The sequence below is a fragment of the Cupressus sempervirens genome, chromosome 7 (assembly GCF_028749045.1).
Source record: "Cupressus sempervirens isolate cs-2001-9-10 chromosome 7, ASM2874904v1, whole genome shotgun sequence".
NCBI lineage: Eukaryota > Viridiplantae > Streptophyta > Pinopsida > Cupressales > Cupressaceae > Cupressus > Cupressus sempervirens.
The window spans coordinates 768,723,444-768,744,623 of NC_143124.1; the positions used below are offsets into that span (position 1 = coordinate 768,723,444).

A 21,180-nucleotide genomic window follows, 5' to 3' on the forward strand; every position below is an offset into this window, starting at 1 on the left:
TGGTGATTGGATTCGATACTCCTCAGTGAGAGCTTTTCAATGAGCTATCACTCGCATTATTCGGAGTCTGATTGCTAATACATTTTAATGCCTGAAGTTTTATTAAAGTAACGTCTAATTTAATTGTAAAATATTAAAGTGTTACTTTAATATTTATTTTATGGTGATGTGTACCCAAGGGAGACATAAGGGGTATTTTAATATATGTTTTATATATTACACATCTTTTATCCCACATTGCCTATATGAGTTGAGCGGACCCTTGGAAATAGAATAAAAGGAAGCATTTGTGGCTTCATTAGACAAGGTTGAATATGAGAAGAAATTGGTGTGTGAGTTGCAGCTCCGTTCTTGGCATTTGAGGACGTTTATCCTCTCTTGTAACATTCTAGACGTCATTCTCTTGGGGTTTGGCCTTTGGAATTCTTTGTTATCGGCTTCATTATCAGGCAATTTAGTTGCATTTCCGGCTACAGGTAGATTTGGTATTTTGCTCATATCTTCTTCACTACTTGTCTGACGCTTATGCCGCTTTGAGGGAATGGTATTATGAAGGTAGTGGACTAATTGAAGGACAAAATATTGTAGCAGCAAGTTCGAAAGCATGGGCTGGAGTATTATGTCAATACTGCTGAAGTAATTAGTGAGTTGATAAATCTGCCATGTATTTGGTTTTATGAATTCTGAAAATAACATTTTATTAGCAGTAGTTCATTTCCACTTTGCATATCATTGTAGTTTCTTTCTTGCTTATGTTGTATGATACCAATTCCATGCATGAAACACAACAAACAAATAAACGTTTGATTTCCGGAGTTAGAAGGGGTTTAAAACATTAAACGGAGAAATAAGAAGTTGAATGCAAACTGTTTGACATAATTCCTTTCAGCAATTTGGTTTAGTTTTTTTTGGGACATCCAAGGGTGCCCATGACAGGAAATAAGAAGTTGAATGGAAACTGTTTGACATAATTCCTTTCAGCAATTTGGTTTAGTTTTTTTTGGGACATCCAAGGGTGCCCATTACAATGGTATGAGAGCTATAAGTCCTGCCATCCTATGGAGATCATATTGATAGCTAGATAAAGATGTATATTAGTCCAGATCAAGATGTGATGTTCAGACAGTTATTGGGTACATTAGAGAAGGGGCAACATATGCAACAGGAGCAGAATAGGCGAATGGATATGATGTTGCAGCTTATGGCTAGACAGATGGGCATCAACATTGATGATTTGTATGTTGCTCCAGAGCAGAAGGTAGTCAATTTCTCAGGTGAGATCGAGATACGTATAGAGCCAGCCAACTATGATGTTGGTGATGTGGGCATTTCAGTAGAGTCAGTAGAGACATGCGTGCGAAGTCAGGAGACCACATATGAAGCCTTGTCAGGGGATGATGACGTAGCAATAGTGGAATTAGGAGAATGCGAGGATACTATCATATCAGCAGCCACTTCTATGTCAGTTGAAGCATCCAATGAGGAGTTTAATGGTATAAATGCAGTGGTTGATGTATTTTCTAATAAAGCCACACATGTTAATAATTATGAGTTTTCATCAACTACAAATTCAGTTCAGTTTTCTGTTGCAGCAGTTAATGTTGTTCCTATGTCCATATATTTCGATGCGGCAACACCTAATGTTGATACAGTTAGCATGAGTATATGGTTCACCTACAACTACATCTTTTTCAATGCATGATGGTGATAATATGCATTCCAGTCCAATATATATTATGTGGATGCATAAAGGGAAGAAGACGTTTCATAGATCTTCTATGGAGTTGCCTTATGGTGACATTCTGACTTCATTAGCACAAGTTTTGAATGCTAGGCTACAGGGGTTGGTCCTGATGATGCGGGTTTGCAGTTGGTTTAACTTCCATATGGATATCACATATTGGGATCCAGGTGGAGGTTGGAGTCCATTATGTTACTTAATTGCTTGAGGACAAGCAATTTCAAGGAGGGCGGATTTGTAATGATCCCATCTTTTGGCCTTCACGTTCTTTTAGTAGTTGACCAAGTGTATGTGCGTTAGCCTTGTTCTACATGGTCCCGAGGGCTAACGAAGGGTTTAATGGGATCCTGGAGTGTTTTGGCCTAGTCCTTTCCAGTTTGGGCCAAAACGAAGTTGATTTACTCAGTTTCAGGCATACTTACTATTTTTAGTAAGTCGGCAGGACACAGTGTAGGTCAATTTTGGTGATTGGATTCGATACTCCTCGGTGAGAGCTTTTCGATGAGCTATCACTCGCATTATTCGGAGTTCGATTGCTAATACATTTTAATGCCTGAAGTTTTATTAAAGTAACGTCTAATTTAATTGTAAAATATTAAAGTGTTACTTTAATATTTATTTTATGGTGATGTGTACCCAAGAGAGACATAAGGGGTATTTTAATATATGTTTTATATATTACACATCTTTTATCCCACATTGCCCATATGAGTTGAGCGGACCCTTGGAAATAGAATAAAAGGAAGCATTTGTGGCTTCATTAGACAAGGTTGAATATGAGAAGAAATTGGTGTGTGGGTTGCAGCTCCGTTCTTGGCATTTGAGGACGTTTATCCTCTCTTGTAACATTCTAGACGTCATTCCCTTGGGGTTTGGCCTTTGGAATTCTTTGTTATCGGCTTAATTATCAGGCAGTTTAGTTGCATTTCCGGCTACAGGCAGATTTGGTTTTTTGCTCATATCTTCTTCACTACTTGTCCGACGCTTATGCCGCTTTGAGGGAATGGTATTATGAAGGTAGTGGACTGATTGAAGGACAAAGTATTGTAGCAGCAAGTTCGAAAGCATGGGTTGGAGTATTATGTCAATACTGCTGAAGTAATTAGTGAGTTGATAAATCTGCCATGTATTTGGTTTTATGAATTCTGAAAATAACATTTTATTAGCAGTAGTTCATTTCCACTTTGCATATCATTGTAGTTTCTTTCTTGCTTATGTTGTATGATACCAATTCCATGCATGAAACACAACAAACAAACAAACGTTTGATTTCCGGAGTTATAAGGGGTTTAAAACATTAAACGGAGAAATAAGAAGTTGAATGCAAATTGTTTGACATAATTCCTTTTAGCAATTTGGTTTAGTTTTTTTTGGGACATCCAAGGGTGCCCATTACAGAAGTTTACCGGCAGCAACATAATTTGCTGCATTATCTGTCACAATTTGCACTACATTCTCCTCACCCACTTCCTTCAACACTTCCTCCATTACCTCACAAAAATACTCAACATTTTTGGTCTTCCCCAAAGCATCAGTTGATTTCAAAAATGTTGTGGAACCTAAGAAAAAATAAAGAAATTTAGTACAATCACAACAATCAATCAATTTACTACCAACTTACTAAATTCTAACTTTCTAAGTACAATATTGAATTACCTGATGAGGAGACAAGAAAATTCAGCAGTGTTCTATTTCTTCTATTAGTCCAAACATTGGTCATGATGGTGCAACCCTTTGTGACCCATACTTTATGCTGCTCCTCAATTTCAACTTTTACATCAGCAACTTGATAGGTCAAAATAGGACCTTTTAGCTCCTTGTCATTAGGGGCTTTGAACCTTGTACCACAAACAGTAACAACATCTACGAAAATTTGCCAATAAGGAAACCTAAAACAAATTAAATAAACAAATATGATAATATCTAACAAGTATACTTACTACATTAGTAGTAAGAGAAGTAAGACATACAAATTCTTGAGTCTTGAAAGCAAGAGAAGGCATACAAATTGAAAATTAAAATTATAAGTACCTTGCTGCATGAAATGGAAGGTTGTTGTAGAAGAAGAAATCTCCAAATGCCAACTTTTCTTGCTCATGCTTCTCCTTATTCCAAGCCATGCTCTCAAGCGATGGTTGTGCACCTGGAGTTGTGTGTAGAACAAAGATGGAATCAAGTGAGGATCTTTGCTTACACACACGAGACCCAATGATCACACTCTAAGTTGTTGTAGTACTAGAAGGTGACCATGTCCATGATAACTTAAAGAGTCCTCTACACTTCTAGTTCCAGCTAATTGTGACATCTCCTCTTGTTGCTTTTATTTTATTCTTTCTTCTCTATAGCTTCCTCTAAGAAATCTTGCATATCACGCATAACATCTCGGGGGACTGCCTTGCATGTTTTGACATCACGCGTTGGTATATGTGCAAGATGATATTTCAATCTATTAATGCCTCCCCCATTATATGTTATCATACAATGCCAACATGTCACAACTCCTTTTTTATGGCCAAGAATGGCATATTTCCAAGCCCTATTCCTTGCTACTACACTAGGGTCAACATCAAGGTTAGTTTTAGGCCCAGTTCCACTACCCTTAGGTTGAGACATGATGTTGCTGCTATTGCAATATACCATAAATGAAAAAAAAAGAAAAGCATGTAAAATATAGAAAATCCAATTTAGAAGCACTAGGGCTGCTTACTTTTTAAATTTTTCATCAACATAAAATGGAACAAATCTAAAGAGTCCTAACAAATGCAAATAAAACAAGATTCATGAATGTAAAAAAAAATTGCAAAATAACACAAAAAAATGCATCTTACCTCTTAAAATTTTCTATAGAAATTGAAATGTAACCCAAGTTTGAAGAAGCCACTTCCAAATGCTTCTTTCAACTCCTCTCAATGCTTAGATGCAACCTACAAAGTGGCACAAACAACCAGCAACCAATAGACGAGAGAAAATCAATTTGCCAATCTATTTCCCAAAATTCCAATACTCTTCCCTCAACTCTTCTTTCTCTATTCTTTTTCTTTGCAAGTGATAGAATGACCTTTTAAGGTCTAACTCATGCTTTACAAACCAAAAAGAACAAAAAATTGGTTTTGTCACTTTATGGATGTTGCCCGCCAGCTGAGATAGTTTGATGGGACTTTGCGAGTCAGTCGGGGTAGCTGCCTCAGCGAGTCAGCCAAGACTTGGTCCAAGTCCAAGGGCAATTCGCCTCGTTTTGGTCACCTCGCCTTGGGACTCACCAAGTCCTTGTCAGACTTGCTGAGTCCAGTAACGCTGATTCAAGTATGGTTCTCTACTTATGCACATTTTCTTTTATCTTATGAAATACTTTTCTAGTATAGACAATATCACATGGGAAAAGGATACACCTGTTGCACTTTAAAGTAATAGATATATCACATAATTTAGATTGAGAATTAGGTAACTAAAGAGATTTATAGATACTTTAAGATGTTTTAGAAACAAATGCAGCAATAACTGAAGCATATTGTTGAGAAATATGCTGATCAATTTGTTTCATTGTGGAAACTGATACATGTTGTTTGGAGGTTGTTAAACCTGGGACACTATGGATAATGCCTATAGGAATGAAGTGGATCCCAACAGTGTTATTGCATATGTTGACAATATGTTGGATCAACCCCATGATCAGAAAGCATAAAGTTTGGGTACATACTCTAAGAAATATTAGAAAATCAAAGCAAACCAAAAAAAATGACCATAGTAAGAAAGATTGGTGAAAAAGAAGGTATTTCTAAAAAAATAGATAGAGGAGCTATGGAAAGCAGCCAAGAAGCTAGGGTCCTCAATGATAGATGTTGAGAAGGAAGTTTCACCACCACCTATTGCAAAGTTGCTGCAGGGGCACTTAGGAATAACAAGAAAGCACATGGGCACAACAAGCAAACTATGAAGAGTATGAAGGAATGGAAGACACTTAATGATAATCAGAGGTCTGAGTAGGTCAAAGGAATCCTAAATGATACAAATCATATCAACTATGATGTATTGGCTCCTATAATGGTTTAAATACCATGAAATGACTTTGAATGAATTAATATCCTTGAAAGGATTAAATAAATGTAACTTGGACCATTAACGTCCCAATGTGTCTAGGAGGTTTTAGGAGGTTAGTTGATTTTAAATAAGTTTAAATAAGTCTCCTAAGTGTTGGAAACACCTTAGTGAGAAGATTTAATGAGTTTTAATTCATTATCATAGTTAAAAGTTTAAATTCTCAATGCATAACGGTTAGTAGTCATTTAGGAGGGAAATGGAGTTTTGGTAGTTTAAACACTTAACTACTCCCTCAAACTGATTGGAAGAGGTTGAGGAAGTTAATATTGATTATTTTTATATATTTGGAACTCCATTGTATGGCAAGAAAGCCTGAAGTGTATGGACAATAGAAAGATTTAATGAAATTCATGCTTTGGATTAGCAAATCCATTATTTTGCATTAATATTTCTTGTTTTACTTTGAGATCTAACCTAGAATAGTTGTGGAAGGCTTCAATAGGATATTTGAAGGCTTTGTTACACGTTTTGGAGGGTTTGAGAGTCATTTTCCATGACTGTACTTTCATGATCAGCAAAATAGTTTGAATTTCTGAGTTTTTCTTTCATAGTTTTGAAGCTTTCTTGGTAACTAATAGCCATCCCATGGACTCAGAGACTTAGAATCCATTGAATGATGTATACTAACCTTGTATCATATTAATCTAACTTGATATTGCAGTGAATTGATAGGAAAGTGTGATTGCAAGCTGGAACTATGAGTGTTCCCTTTGAAAATGATGGCACAAGTGTAGCTGCAGGAGTTTGGGCTGAATGACGTGGTCCTTTTATGATTGGAATAGTTTTATATGGTGGATTTAATGGTGAATCAATCACCAATTGATCTTGGAAAGGTTTGGAAGAGTGAGATTGGAGAAACCCTCAAAACAAGGGTTTGAAGCAACCAAATTGGGGTTTTTGGTGTTCTAAGTGTTTTGAGTCTAGTTCCTTTTATGTTTAGAGATTTTGGAACATTTCTTGATACTATCTAAGAGTTGAGACTTTGGGGATACATTTAGGTGGTAGTTGCTTTGTAAAATCACCAACTTTTGAGTGTATTTGCAGGGGTACAGGTTGAATACTCTTATTTTGTCCAAAAGACCAATGTTTAAGCTTAAGGTATGTTATAGAATGGCCAAAAGGGTATCTGAATATGGTTTTAGTTTTCCATGTGTTTTTGGAAAGTTTTGTGTTTGAACACAAAAAGAGCTAAATGCTGATTTTTATGCCTCATTAGGCTAGTTTGGAGTCTTTTTGCCATTGTGAGAAAGGGATAGGTCAAGAAACCTTGAAACCAATTTAATCCATCTTTATATACCCTGACTACATCAAATATATCATTGGTTTGTGTCTGGAGTAACCTTGGTTGGGTTGAGTCTTTTCAAAGCAATTTGAGCATTTTTAGAAAAGTGTGGATTTCTAAGCCAAATTTGAATAACCTATCTTGTGTAAAAGGTCCATCACCCTTTCCTCTACATCAAAAGTCTACATCTCAGCGTGCCACAAGGAGTACCACTCTCCACTAGAGGAAAAGAAGGCCTCTGCAACTTCAAAGATTGCAAAAGTTGAATCTAAATAGAAGGCCCCCGAGGAGAAAGATGATATACATAATCTGATGTGGAGACATGCCTTTACATTGACATGTCTACATTTTGATTCATAATTGGCACCTTAAGATACAGTAATGATAACCGATTGTTATCAGTAATATGGAAAATGTAATCAGTCATTAACCAATTGCAGATTATACATTATTGATATCATTATCGATGACAGTAAATAATGTCTCATATCGATTAAATTGATACTCATTGAATAGCCATGATAATGATCTTCAATATTGGTTAAATGTAGATTGATAGTTACAGATTTGTATTTGGAAAATAACAATGATGATGATTGATTATCATGGATGATAATTTGCTCTTCAAATAACCAGTTTAATGATATATGGTTTAACATGTAATTATGCATGTATGTATATCAATATACTTACTGTATATTGATATTCATGCATGCATAGAATCATAGATCAGTATATTGATGTCTATCATCCATGTTTGTCTAACTGAAGCTATCATTAGCAACAAGAGGGTTGTCAGTATTTTGTGGAGCTTTTGTTAAATCATTGTACTTGATTGTAGAAACTAGATACTTGACTTTGACAAAGTGTCATCTTTACTTCTGCAAAGGGAAAAAGTCAAATGCAAGTTGAAGATTTTTATTCACAAGGCACAAAGAGCACAAAGTATCATCTTTACTTCTGAAAAAGAAAAGAAGACAAATGCAACTAAGATTTTTATTCACAAGACACAGAATGCACTTTTGCAACTCACTTCAAGGGACACCAAGTCAGTCAACAGTTGTCAACCAAAGTTAAAACATTGATAGTAAAGGTAAGAACCTCATCCAAAGATTGTCGTACATGTTACTATTGAACAAAATTGGTCATAGTCATATTGAAATCGGTTGTTTTTAAAGGGCCCACAGTACCCAACAAGGACCCTGCCCAGACCCATCGCACACCCGAGAGAATCTCGGAGGAACCATGCGGACCTGCGGCCCGTGAGGCCAAAAAAGTGAACTTAAAACAATCAATTTTTTAATTTTTTTTTTGTTTACAACCCTAAAATAAGTCTAATAAGAAACTTTTCATTCATCTAATCTCTCATTTGCTCTCTCATTTTGGTGTGGCCATTTTCCAAGTTTGAAGAGAAGATTATTGTAATGTCCCTCAGTTAGCTAATTGGTTTTCTCGCTTCTACCTTCTGCACCTGCAAGGGTGTCAGTACTATAATGAAATTATGAGTCAAAATATAGCATTATTTATTAATTAAAGAATAACTTAAGTTCCTAATCTTGATTATTTCCCATCTTAAAGAGAGGTTGTGATCAAATACTTAGTTCTTGAGGGAGGTTTCAGCTATTTTTAGGCTAACTTTCCATTAAGTATCGTCCTCTCACGATTTTAACCCTCATTAAGACCTATGGATAATCGTTCCCGATTTATCCATCCTTCCTAGAAGTTCTTGCAATCTAGGCCTTATGGATAACCCTGATGGTGTATCCATCCTTTCATATGCATATGTCTATAAGTTTCAGTATACTGACCTTCAAAGATAGATGATCTCTGCCTTGTTTCTTGGATTTAGAATTGTTCTGATCTTCCTATTTCTTGTTTATTATTATGTTTCTTAGTTAAATATATCTCAAGAGGTAAATCTCAATTCTTTTGTGATGTAGCAGGTGCCTAGTTATTGTATGCTATTTCTATTGCCTTGTTGTGTGAGTGTTGTAGTGGAAGAGTGGGTATGCTCTCAGTTAATGGTTATTCCAATAGTGTTGGTTCCTCCCAAGATGCCTTAATCCCTATACTACCAGAAGGTGCTATGGTAAGCTTCTTTAGTTGAAGATGTTTCTTTGTTTTGCTTCTGCTCTAGTCGATCTATTCCTATCTCTTATTCCTCTACGGTGCTTAATGTGAAATGTCCTTTACTGAGTTTGGGCGAAGGTATGTGAGTTGTGCTTCTCGCTGAGTTTACTTCCACTATTAGGAATCTTCCTTCAATATCTGTTGGTTTGAGGGCTGGGTCTCAAATGTATCTACAGAAGTTGTGTTGTTATCTACGTCTTATGCTGAGCTCCGTTACTTCCTCTGACCCTGGTTGATAACACACAGGATACTCCACTTCTCTTGGCGACTGCAATGTATGCTCCAAATGCCCTTCCTTCTTTGGTTCAATGGCCTTTCTTGTCTCACGATGGCCATTTTTGTATGCGGCACAAGGTCTATCTAGAAGGCCGTGACAATTGATGAGTCAACCTCCTTCCATTTTATTAAAGCTTATGTTCAGATTAAAACATGTATGTTTGGCCTTTAAATAATCAGGATTGTCTTATTTCAGTGGTATATGATTATTTTGATCACTTAAGTTTAGCCTTTAAATAATAATCATGTTTGCCTTAAAAAAATATTAATTAATAATAATCATTTTTGCCTTAAGAAATATTAATTAAAATTAATCATGATTGCTTTATTGTTTTAATGTTAAAATAAATAGAATAATTAATTAGTTATCCTAAAATTTAAAGACAATTTGATTCAAGATATTAATGATAAAATATAGTTTCTAAATACAAAAATCTAGTTGGGGTTATCACAGTCTCGCCCGCTTGATTTTGCTTGTCCTTTAGCAATTTGATAGTCTCCTCCCTTTCCCAAGCGGCATCCTTCTAGGGTAAATTTCTCCATTGGATTAAGTATTTTGTAATGGTTCTATTCCTTAATTTTCATTTTCAGGTATCTAAGATGACTTCGGGATCTAAGATCAGGTGACCCTCATTGTCTAATGGGGGTAATTCCGCACATGGCTCTATTTTTCTTCCCAATACCTTTTTGAGCCAGGATACATGAAAAACATTGTGGATCTTACTTCCTTCAGGGAGTTGTAGTTTGTATGCCACTTATCCAATTTTCTTCAATATTTTATATGGTCCATAAAATCGGGGTTTTTAGTTTTTTAGCTCCATTCCTTTTTATTGAAGTTTTTTTATATGGTTGTAATCTTACGAATACCAAGTCCCCCTCATCAAAAGTTCTTCCAGTGCGCTTCCGATCGACATAGATCTTTTGTTGGTTCTAGTCCTATTGTAAGTTCTCCTTGAGAGTCTTTAAAATGTCGGTATTTTGTTGAATAAACTCTTGTGCGCTTGGTACTTGACTATCATGTGGAAGTAAATTTGCAAATGTAGGTGCCTCATACCCGTACAAAGCTTTGAAGGAAGTCATCCCAATGGACATGTGATGGGTTGTATTATAGCAGAATTTGCCTAAATGCAGCCATTTGATCCATGTCTTTTGTTGCCCAGTTACATAGTTCCTTAGATATCCTTCTAGCCACTTGTTTATTCTCGGTTTGTCCATCTGTTTGTGGATGATAACTTGTGTTGGGGGTTAGACTTGTTCGTGCTAGCTTGAATAGCTCTAGCTAAAATTGACTGATGAATTTTCTATCTCTATCGCTGATTATATTTTGTGGGAGTCCATGGAGTCTAAATACTTGAAAAATAGTTCAGTTATCTAATGTATTGTTGATTCTGTGGTAGCTGGATAAAAATGAGCACATTTGGTGAGTCTATCCACTCCTACATAAATACTATTCTTCCCTTGTACTTTGGGTAAACCTATTATGAAATCCATAGAAATGCTTTCCCATTTCTGTTTGGGAATAGGTAAGAGTTGTAGGAGCCCTGCCAGAGGTGTTTGTTCAGCCTTATTCTGTTGACATGTCATACATTCTTGTACATGCCTCTAGACATCTTTCTTCAAACCTTTCCATCAAATTTTTTCTCTTATTTGTTTATATGCTTTGAAATAACCTTGGTGGCCAGACATTAGGTTATTATGGTATTCCTTTAAGACGGTTTCCTTCATCCTTGATCTAGGGGTCAGAAACACTCTTCCTTTGTAAAGTATAATATCATTGTGTATTTTGAGAGCTTCATTTGAAGCTTTCCCTTCTAATATTTCACTGGCTTCAAGGTCCTTTGCATATTTGGCAATAATGTCCTCTTTCCAATCTTTTGAAATACAAGTGACCATGTTGACGTGAGTGCGCTTGGCTAGAGCATCGACAACTCCATTATTCACCCTCTTAACATACTCTATGTAAAAATCATACACTTGTATCCGGCTTACCCATTTTTGTTATCGATCACTAAGATCTTTCTGGCTTAGGAAGAAATGCAAGCTATTATGGTATGTCTTCACAATGAATTTACCACAGACTAGGTATTGCCAAAACTTGGCTAAGGCATGCATGATAGCCAACATTTCTTTATCATATATAGAGTAGTGTTTTTCTAATTCTGAGAGCTTACGACTCTCAAATGCTATGGGATGTTTCTTTTGCATGAGGATTGCTTTAATGTTGTCTCCTGACGCATCACATTGTAGTTCAAAAGGTATGGTAAAGTCCGGTATGGCTAAAACTGGACAAGAACTCATAATTTTTTTTAGTTCATCAAATGCTGCTTGTGCTTTTTCATTCCATGCAAAAACACCTTTTCTGGTTAAATCTGTAAGGGGGGTAGTAATCTTAGAAAAACCTTTCACAAGTCATCTATAATAATTGCATAGCCCAATAAATCCCCGAAGTTGCGTAAGGGTTTTGGGTCTTGGTCATTCTTTTATAGCTTTGATTTTCTCTTCATCAACACTTACTCCCTCCGCATTGATCTTATGCCCCAAGTAAAAAATCTCTCAGTCCAAACTCACATTTGGAGAATTTGGCATAAAGTGACTCAGTTTCTAAAATATTTAGGACTTCTTTGATTTGTTGCAAATGTTCTTCCCATGTTTTGTTGTAAATGAGTATGTCATCAAAAAATATAAGGAAAAATCTCCTTAATTGCTGTCTAAAAATGTGATTCATGCATGATTGAAACATAGCTGGGGTGTTTGTAAGACCAAATGGAAGTACTAAGAATTCAAAATGTCCGTAATGGCATCAGAATGTTGTTTTGGGAACGTCTTCTTTTCTCATCCTGATCTGATGATATCCTAATCTTAAATCAATCTTTGAAAAGTATTGTGCACCATGTAACTCATCCATTAACTTGTCTACCTTTGGGATTGGGTACCTATCTTTTATTGTTTTTTTGTTTAGAGCTCTGTAATCGATGCACATTCTTATCGTTATGTCTTTCTTCTTGACGAGTACTACTGAAGAAGTGAAAGGGTTTCAGCTTGGTTGGATGTGTTCCATTTCCAATAATTCTTTGATAGTCTTTTCAATCTCTTCTTTGTATTTATGGGGATGCCTATAAGGGGTGGTTATAATAGGTTTAGCTCCTTCTAATTCAATGGAATGCTCAAACCCCCTTTTTGGTGGTAAACCTGGAGGGATCTCCTCAAAGATTCTTTGGTGTCTCTTTAGGATGGGACATATATCGGCATGTATTCTACGTTCATTATTAGGTGATTTATCAAGAACCAAACATTCGGCTATCCATTCTCCTTGATTATGTTTGAGGATATTCAATCCTATTGCAAGATACTATTCTGGGAGACCCGTCAGGTCATCCTTTTAATATTATGTCTTTCCCTTCATGTTTGAAGCATACTTCCAAATTAGGGTTATCGATAGTAAAGCGGCCTAAGGAGTCAATCCAAGGCATTCTAAGAATGATATCATTTTGTAATTTCACAAATTGAAATATGCTTTTAGAGTGTGGTTATTTAGAGTAATCTCTAACTGTGGAATGATCTTCGTGCATTGATCAAGAGTACCATTGCCATTATCACCTTAAAGCCTTTAAATTCTTGAGTTATCAATCTTCTTTTTGTTATGAAGTCTTTGCTAATGAAATTGTGGGATGCTCCAGAATCTATTAGGGCAATCACCCTTTGCCCCTATAATATTCCTTTGACGCGAAAAGGTCTCTTCCCACTTTCTTGGGTAACCATGGCTAGTGTCCCAAACTTCGTCTCATCTATCTTTACTCTTTTATTTGGCTTTTCATCCCTACTTGCTTCTTCTATCCTATGTAGTTGTCCTCTCTTACATTGGTGGTCCCATGCCCAAGGTTCTTTACATTTGAAACACAACCCTTTTTTCGATAATTCATCTCTCTTCCCAATCGCTTCTTTTCCTTGACATTGATGCCCTGGGTTCCATGGTTCTTTACAAAAGTAGCATGTCTTTTCCTTATTTTCTTTATTTTGCCCCTCATACTTGTTTTGATTTTTTGGAGTGTAAGTCTTGGATCTTTCCTTCGATATGTTTGACTTCACCTTCTAGGCCTTTTGAATGGCTTCCTCCGCTGTTTGAGGTTCTAAAGGGTTTACTATGTTTTTAATGGAATCTTTTAGACATTCAATGAATAGGTAAGTCTCTGTTGGGATAAGTCAAGAACCATGACTGAAAGCTTTTGAAACTCATTTGCAAATTCTTTGATTGTTGCATGCTGTCTTAAATGAGCAAGTTCCTTAAAATACCATTCAGGTTCGATTTGATCAAATCGTTTAATAAGTTTTTGAGAAAATTCTTGGTATGAGGTTACATGTTGATGGTAGAGGGAAAGAAGCCCATTGTGCCACCATTCATGAGCTATCCCTTCTAAGTGAAGAATGGAGAATTAAAGGGCATCTTCTTCCATCATTGGGTTAAGTGTAAAGTAGGAATTTAGTTTTTGGAGCCAGGCATGGCCTGTCATCTTTCTTGATCTGTCAAAGTTGGGTAGTATCACTTTGTTCACTTTGTGTTTCAGATCTTTATTAATATATCTTCTTGTTCTTTTAGGGACTTCATGTTTTTGACCCTCACAAAATTCTACAAAAGTTATGAGTTCTTTGATTTCAGGTTCAAGGCTTGCATAGGCTCTTGCATTATCTAAGGTACTATTATTGGGTTGGTTTGTTCTTTCTTCTTCTCTAGGTGCTTCTTCCCTTGGTAAGAAGGGGGACTTGGAATTCGTGAAGATGAAGATTCGTTACTGTTCGGTTAATTTGAATTTATATCTCTCCCATGGGATGAATTATTCTTGAGGTTATTGATGGAATTTCCCATATTTTGTAAAGCATTTAGAAGGGCTTGATTGGATTTTTATAATCTTTCATTTTGACTTGTGAGGATTTGATTAGTATGTTCCATAAAAGCCCTTAGTTCTTTTGCCATTTCATTCATGGTGGTTTTCTTAGTTCTTCGTTATAAGTTTGCATGAATTGTTCTTCCAGGATGGCAAGATCAATGCTCTGATACCACTGTAATGTCCCTCAATTAGCTGATTGGTTTTCCCGCTTCTACATTCTACACCTACAAGGGTGTTAGTACTATAATGGAATTATGAATCAAAATATAGCATTATTTATTAATTAAAGAATAACTTAAGTTCCTAATCTTGATTATTTCCCTTCTTAAAGAGAGGTTGTGATCGGATACATAGTTCCTGAGGGAGGTTTCAACTATTTTTAGGCCAACTTTCCACTAAGTATCGTCCTCTCACTATTTTACCCCTCATTAAGACCTATGGATAATCGTTCCCGATTTACCCATCCTTCCTAGAAGCTCTCACAATCTAGGCCTTATGGATAACCTTGATGGTGTATCCATCCTTTCATATGCATTGCTTGTAAGTTTCAGTATACTGACCTTCAAAGATAGATGATCTCTACCTTGTTTCTTGGATTTTGAATTGTTTTGATCTTCCTACTTTTTGTTTATTATTGTGTTTCTTAGTTAAATATAGCTCAGGAGGTAAATCTCAATTCTTCAGTGATGTAGCAGGTGTCTGGTTACTATATGCTATTTCTACTGCCTTGTTGTTGTGTGAGTGTTGTAGCAGAAGAGTGGGTATGCTCTAAGTTAATGGAGTGTTGGTTCCTCCCTGGATGCCTTAATCCCTATACTGCCGGAAGTTGTTGTGGTAAGCTTCTTTAGTTGAAGACATTTCTTTGTTTTGCTTCTACTCTAGTCGATCTGTTCCTATCTCTTATCCCTCTACGGTGCTCAATGTGAAACGTCCTTTACTGAGTTTGGGCGAAGGTATGTGAGTTGTGCTTCCCATTGAGTTTAGTTCCACTATCAGGTATCTTCCTTCAATATCCGTCGGTTTGAGGGTTGGGTCTCAAATGTATCTGCAAAAGTTGTGTTGTTATCTACATCTTATGCTAAGCTCTGTTAGTTCCTCTGACCTTGGTTGACAACACACAGGATACTCCACTTCTCTTGGCGATTGCAATTTATGCTCCGAATGCCCTTCCTTCTCCGGTTCGATGGCCTTTCTTCTCTCACAATGGCCATATTGTATGTGGCACAGGGTCTATCTGGAAGGCCGCAATAGTTGATGGGTCAACCTCCTTCCATTTTATTAAAGCTTATGTTCAGATTAAAACATTTATGTTTGGCCTTCAAATAATTGGGATATGATTATTTTAATCACTTACGTTTAGCCTTTAAATAATAATCATGTTTGCCTTAAAAAATATTAATCAATAATAATAATAATTGCCATAAAAAATATTAATTAAAATTAATCATGATTCCTTTATTGTTTTTAATGTTAAAACAAATAAAATTTAATGACAATTTGATTCAAGATATTAATGATAAAATATAATTTCTAAATACAAAAATCTATTTATCATTCTTGACTTGTTTGTTTAGGGGTTATCACAGTTATAGAGATTGTTTGTGGAATCTCAAATCCTTCCAATAATCAGTGTTGAGTGTTCCAAGAATGCATTTGATTGTTCCCTTTGCTTCTTTGCTAGTTTGTTTTTAGTTTTTTTATTGCTCTAAAATTTTATCAAATTTTTGTATACATTTTGAATTTTGAATTTTCTTTTGTTATAGATTGCAAGAATGAGTAGTCAGAGTTTAGTGGGTGGGAAGGGATCTAAAACATTTAAAATTGATAAAAGTTCTCCTTTGTGGAAGTATACAACAAGAATTGAACAATGTGTTGGAAGGGGAGGGTATATATGGAAATGCAATTTTTGCCAAACCTAATATAGAAGCTTATATTACTGAGTTAAACATCATATCATAGGCCTTGCAGGTCAATGGATTAACATGTATGAGGGGCCCCTAAATGGAGGTAGGAAGGTGTTGTCGGCTTCTCAAATAACAGGCATGTTAAAAGAACAACAAGAGGCTGATAGGTTAGTGTCAAAGGGGAATAAATAAAGAACAAATCACAAACCACCAACATCACCCTCTTAAAGAGCCACTAGACAACATACCTTCCTACCTACCCCTTCTCTGGATGAAGAAGAAATAGAAACACCCCCATCCTGCAAGAGAGGCCCATTAGATAGGGCATTTCAAAATGAATTAAGAGAAATTGCTGACATAAAGGTTAGGCGTTTCCTCTTTACGAATGGTTTTTCATTCAATCTAATGAGATCACCTTATTGGAGAGAGATGGTGGAAGCAATAAATGAAGCACCTCGTGGTTAACAAGACACTAGATATGAAAAATTGAGAATCAAATATTGCATGATGAGAGAAAGAATTAGAGGGCCACTAGACAACATACCTTCCTACCTACCCCTTCTCTGGATGAAGAAGAAATAGAAACACCCCCATCCTGCAAGAGAGGCCCATTAGATAGGGCATTTCAAAATGAATTAAGAGAAATTGCTGACATAAAGGTTAGGCGTTTCCTCTTTACGAATGGTTTTTCATTCAATCTAATGAGATCACCTTATTGGAGAGAGATGGTGGAAGCAATAAATGAAGCACCTCGTGGTTAACAAGACACTAGATATGAAAAATTGAGAATCAAATATTGCATGATGAGAGAAAGAATTTAGAAACTCTCCTCAAACCAATAAGAGATTCTTAGATCCAAACGGGGGTGAGTATTGTCTCTAATGGATGGAAAGATTGCAAAAATCGTCCATTAATAAATGTGATTGTTGTCTCCCCCAGGGGGCAATGTTTTTTAGGGCGGTTGATTGTGAAGGGTAGGTAAAGGATGCAGATTTTATTGCTCGGATTCTCATTGCAACTATAGAGTCCATGGGAGTTGACAATGTTGTCCAAGTAATAATGGACAATGGTAAAGTTTGTAGGACTGGAGGTGTTTTGGTAGAAGTACAATATGTTCATATCTTTTGGACACCATTGACCTTCCACTCCTTGAAATTGGTGATGAAAGCAATTAGCACCCAAATTGAATGGGTGAAAAAGTGTATGAGGAGGGTGAGGAGATCCAAATGTTTGTGACAAACCATCATATGTCATAAGCAATTTTCAGAACTTTCTCCAACTTGGAATTGTTGAAGGTAAATTTTAAACTTGATTTAGTTTCATTTATCATTTTGTATCATGCTTTACATAATTGAATAAAGTACTTTTTGTGTTGTTTACATATTTGAAATGTGTTATTAACTTGCAATTTGAATCAACATGGTATTAGGTTGTTGAAACAAGGTTTGTTTCACACACAATTGTCCTTAGACAACTTGTGAGGGTGAAAGAAACATTGTCCCAAATGGTTATTAGTAACCAATGGGGTGGATGGAAGCAATCCGATACAACAAGGGCTAAAAATGTAAAGGATATGATCTTGAGTGATGATTTTTGGAGTAGGGTGGAATATGTATTAGAATTCACCTAGCCTATCATGGTTATGCTTCAATTTGTTGACACTGATGAGCCTTGTTTGGGGGACATATATGATGCCATAGACTCCATGCTAAAGAGTGAAAATGGCAAGTTTAAATTTTTATACAATATTTTACCCTTGTTTATTGAGAGATTTTGATTTTTAATTTTAATTAACACTACATCAAGATAACTTACATGAACATAATTTGACATCCCAGGTCATTCAAAGGGCAGCAGGATCTTGAGGAAACCTTCTACAAAAAGGTGGAGAAAATTGTTCTACATCACTAGAACAAGATGACTACACCTTTACACTTCCTAGCATATGCACTTTCTCCCGGGTATTATAGCAATCAAATACTTTTTATTCCTGGTAGAGTGGCACCATATAGAGATCCTAAGGTTTCTAGTGGGTATAAGAAGGCATTTAGCAAGCTCTTTAGCGATCTTGAGGTGGCATTGAATGTTAGAAGAGAGTTTGCAGACTTTGTCTCAAGGAAAAATGGAAACCCTGATGCAATCAATGACCAAACTAAAATTGATGCCATTGGATGGGGGTACTTACATGGTCAAGGTTACGTGTACCTCCAACCTCTTGTCATTAAGATCCTGTCACAAGTAAGTATTTCAATTTTTTTTCTATTTTTTATGGCCAATTGGCTTGTAGAATCAGCATTCTTAAATTCCTATTTTATTATAATGTACAATTTCTAATTTTTTTATTTTTTGTTGGTTGTCTCTCTAAGTTGCAAGCTCTTCTACCGTTGAGTGGAAATGGAGTGCATACTCCTTTATTCACCCGGTGAAGTGTAACCAGTTGGGTTCTAAGAAAGAAGAGGACTTGATAGTTATTCACAACATCTGGTGCCTCTTATCACGCAACGATCCAAAATATAAGAAGGGGCCAAAGAAGTTGTGGCATGTATTACTCGAGACCATAGTTCCAAGAATCATGGTGATTCATGCGATTCGGGGATTCGATTCAAGCCAAACGATTTTTTGTGAATCAATGAATCAAATCAGCGATAAAGGGTTTATGAAATAAGTTGCTCACTAAATTTCAAGGGTTTTTTTAATTTGCCGATTTGTGAACAATTTGATTCCGGTTCATGGCCGATTCACAATTCGATTCAGCCTTGCCAATTCCGACCCGATTTCGATTCTTGTTACTTTACTTGAGACTCCTAGCTTGGATATGACTGTCCAGGATCTAGCTAGAATTGTCTTGCTAGATGATGAGGAGGATGTGACAGCATATGGGGCAAGTGGAACCGGTTTGGGTTCCAATGATGAGGATCTTGATATAGTTGGTGATGAAGCCATTGATCCCTCATTTTTTGATGACCCTTGAAGGGCAATTACATCTTTGATACTATGAGTCTATGATCATTTATAAACTATTAAACATTTTCCATTTATCATTATGCTTCAAACTTTATTACTAGTCAATTTGATGAAATAGTCTATGTTTTGAATTTCATTTTGCAATTTAGTAATTCAATGTATGATTTTATCTATAGTCATGAACATAGATTAATGAGCTAGTATTTAATGTTTATCTTTGACATTTGGCATTGATCAATGATCAAGTAACATTGATATATTCATACAATGAAATGACTAAGTTAGTTTTACAATTATGCACATTTTTTTTTACATATATATATACACTCACAAACTCAAATGGGTAAAAAAAATATTGCCCAAACTCACGAACCTAGACTCAAACCCGAACCCATATCGGCAACTTAGATTATTATGCTCTTTGATTGCATCATATATATATATATATATATATATATATACACACTCATGAACCCAAATGGGGAAAAAAAATTGGCCAAACTCACGAACCCGGACTCAAACCCGAATCCATCCCCGAATCCAAATTGGCCACTTAGATTATAATGCTCTTTGATACATGATGCAACTTGTGGATTTCAGTATGGATCCATAAGAAGAGTTTTCTTTGTAAACTTTCTATAGATTTAAAGATGGGTCTATAGAGGCAAATTATTGATGGGTTTCAGGATGAATTCATAGAAGGGAATTATTTGTATGTCCAAGCTCATCAAAGAAGTGACACTTGTGGTGTAGAAAACAATATAATGACAAAACCTATTAGGTTTTTCATTAAGGGGGGGCTTGGTATATTTGTTATATTGAAAAAAGAGTGAGTTATAGCAACAATTCACAAAGCTATTTTGGTGTCAAAATAATTAGCTGTTATTGAGTTGTTAAAAAAACTCATTATATATGTGTAATGTATTGAACAAAACAAGGATATTAAATAAGATATCTTTATTTGTGTACAACCCTCTGAAAACTAATAGATGTCACAGGGACATCGAGGACACCCTGCTGGGGTCTTTGATGATCAAGAGGCATCCTTGGGATGTCCACAAAATCTGCATAAAATGGGATAGGTTGGGAATGTTCTGCCTCCCTCCCCAGATTGCCCCACATACCCATAATGGCAGAAATGTCCAGGAAACACTGGTGATAATCATAAGACAATGCAGCCCACAAAACAATTAAACACTTCTAAGCAATCTTAGTATCAAATAACAGTAGGATGCTTGCACATTTGTTTGAGGACCTGTAATCCAAATTCATGGATCTAGATTGACAAAGCTTTTGATGCATGTAAAATAAACCTTCCTGGAATCACAATTGTCATCCACATTTTTGTTATTGGTATAATTGGAGCTTCCACTGTGCAACAAGTAATATTATTTAGATACTTTTACTTTTGTGGATTACTTATCTTGTAGAGTAATTGATACTCACGTCATTACATTGATAACTATTCTCTATGGGTAGCCATATTGATGGTTACTCATAGGGTAGGGTCTATATTTCAATCTCAATTGGTTAGATCTTGTGAAGGCACTGGTTATCTCCATTTTTTGGCTCTTTGGAGTTCCTATTCCCACTTTGTGGCTGTGTACAAGTTTCTTGAACACTCGTGTAGGTGGTTCCTTCTTGTTTTGTTTAACCTTAACTTTTTTTCTTCTTCTTTGTGGGTTCTTTCTCAGTTCTCTTCCTATCACTTTCAATTGTAAGCATCTATACTCTCGAATCCCATTTACCTACTTTTGTTCATCCATGTACATCAATATTCTGTCATTCTTTCGTTCTTTTTATACTTTGAGTCAATTTCCTTTTCCTGCATGCCAGTGGATTCTCAGGTTATTAGTTCTGTGGTCCCAATTAATGCACACGCATGCTGGCAATTTTATCGCT

At 35.9% G+C, this 21,180-nt stretch overlaps 1 protein-coding gene across 7 annotated transcripts in view; it reads left to right on the forward strand.

Annotated features, from left to right (window-relative positions):
• The window catches only part of LOC149549576 (RNA helicase family protein), a 282,811-nt gene that overhangs the window by 193,122 nt on the left and 68,509 nt on the right, over positions 1-21,180 (forward strand). The window lies entirely within an intron of this gene.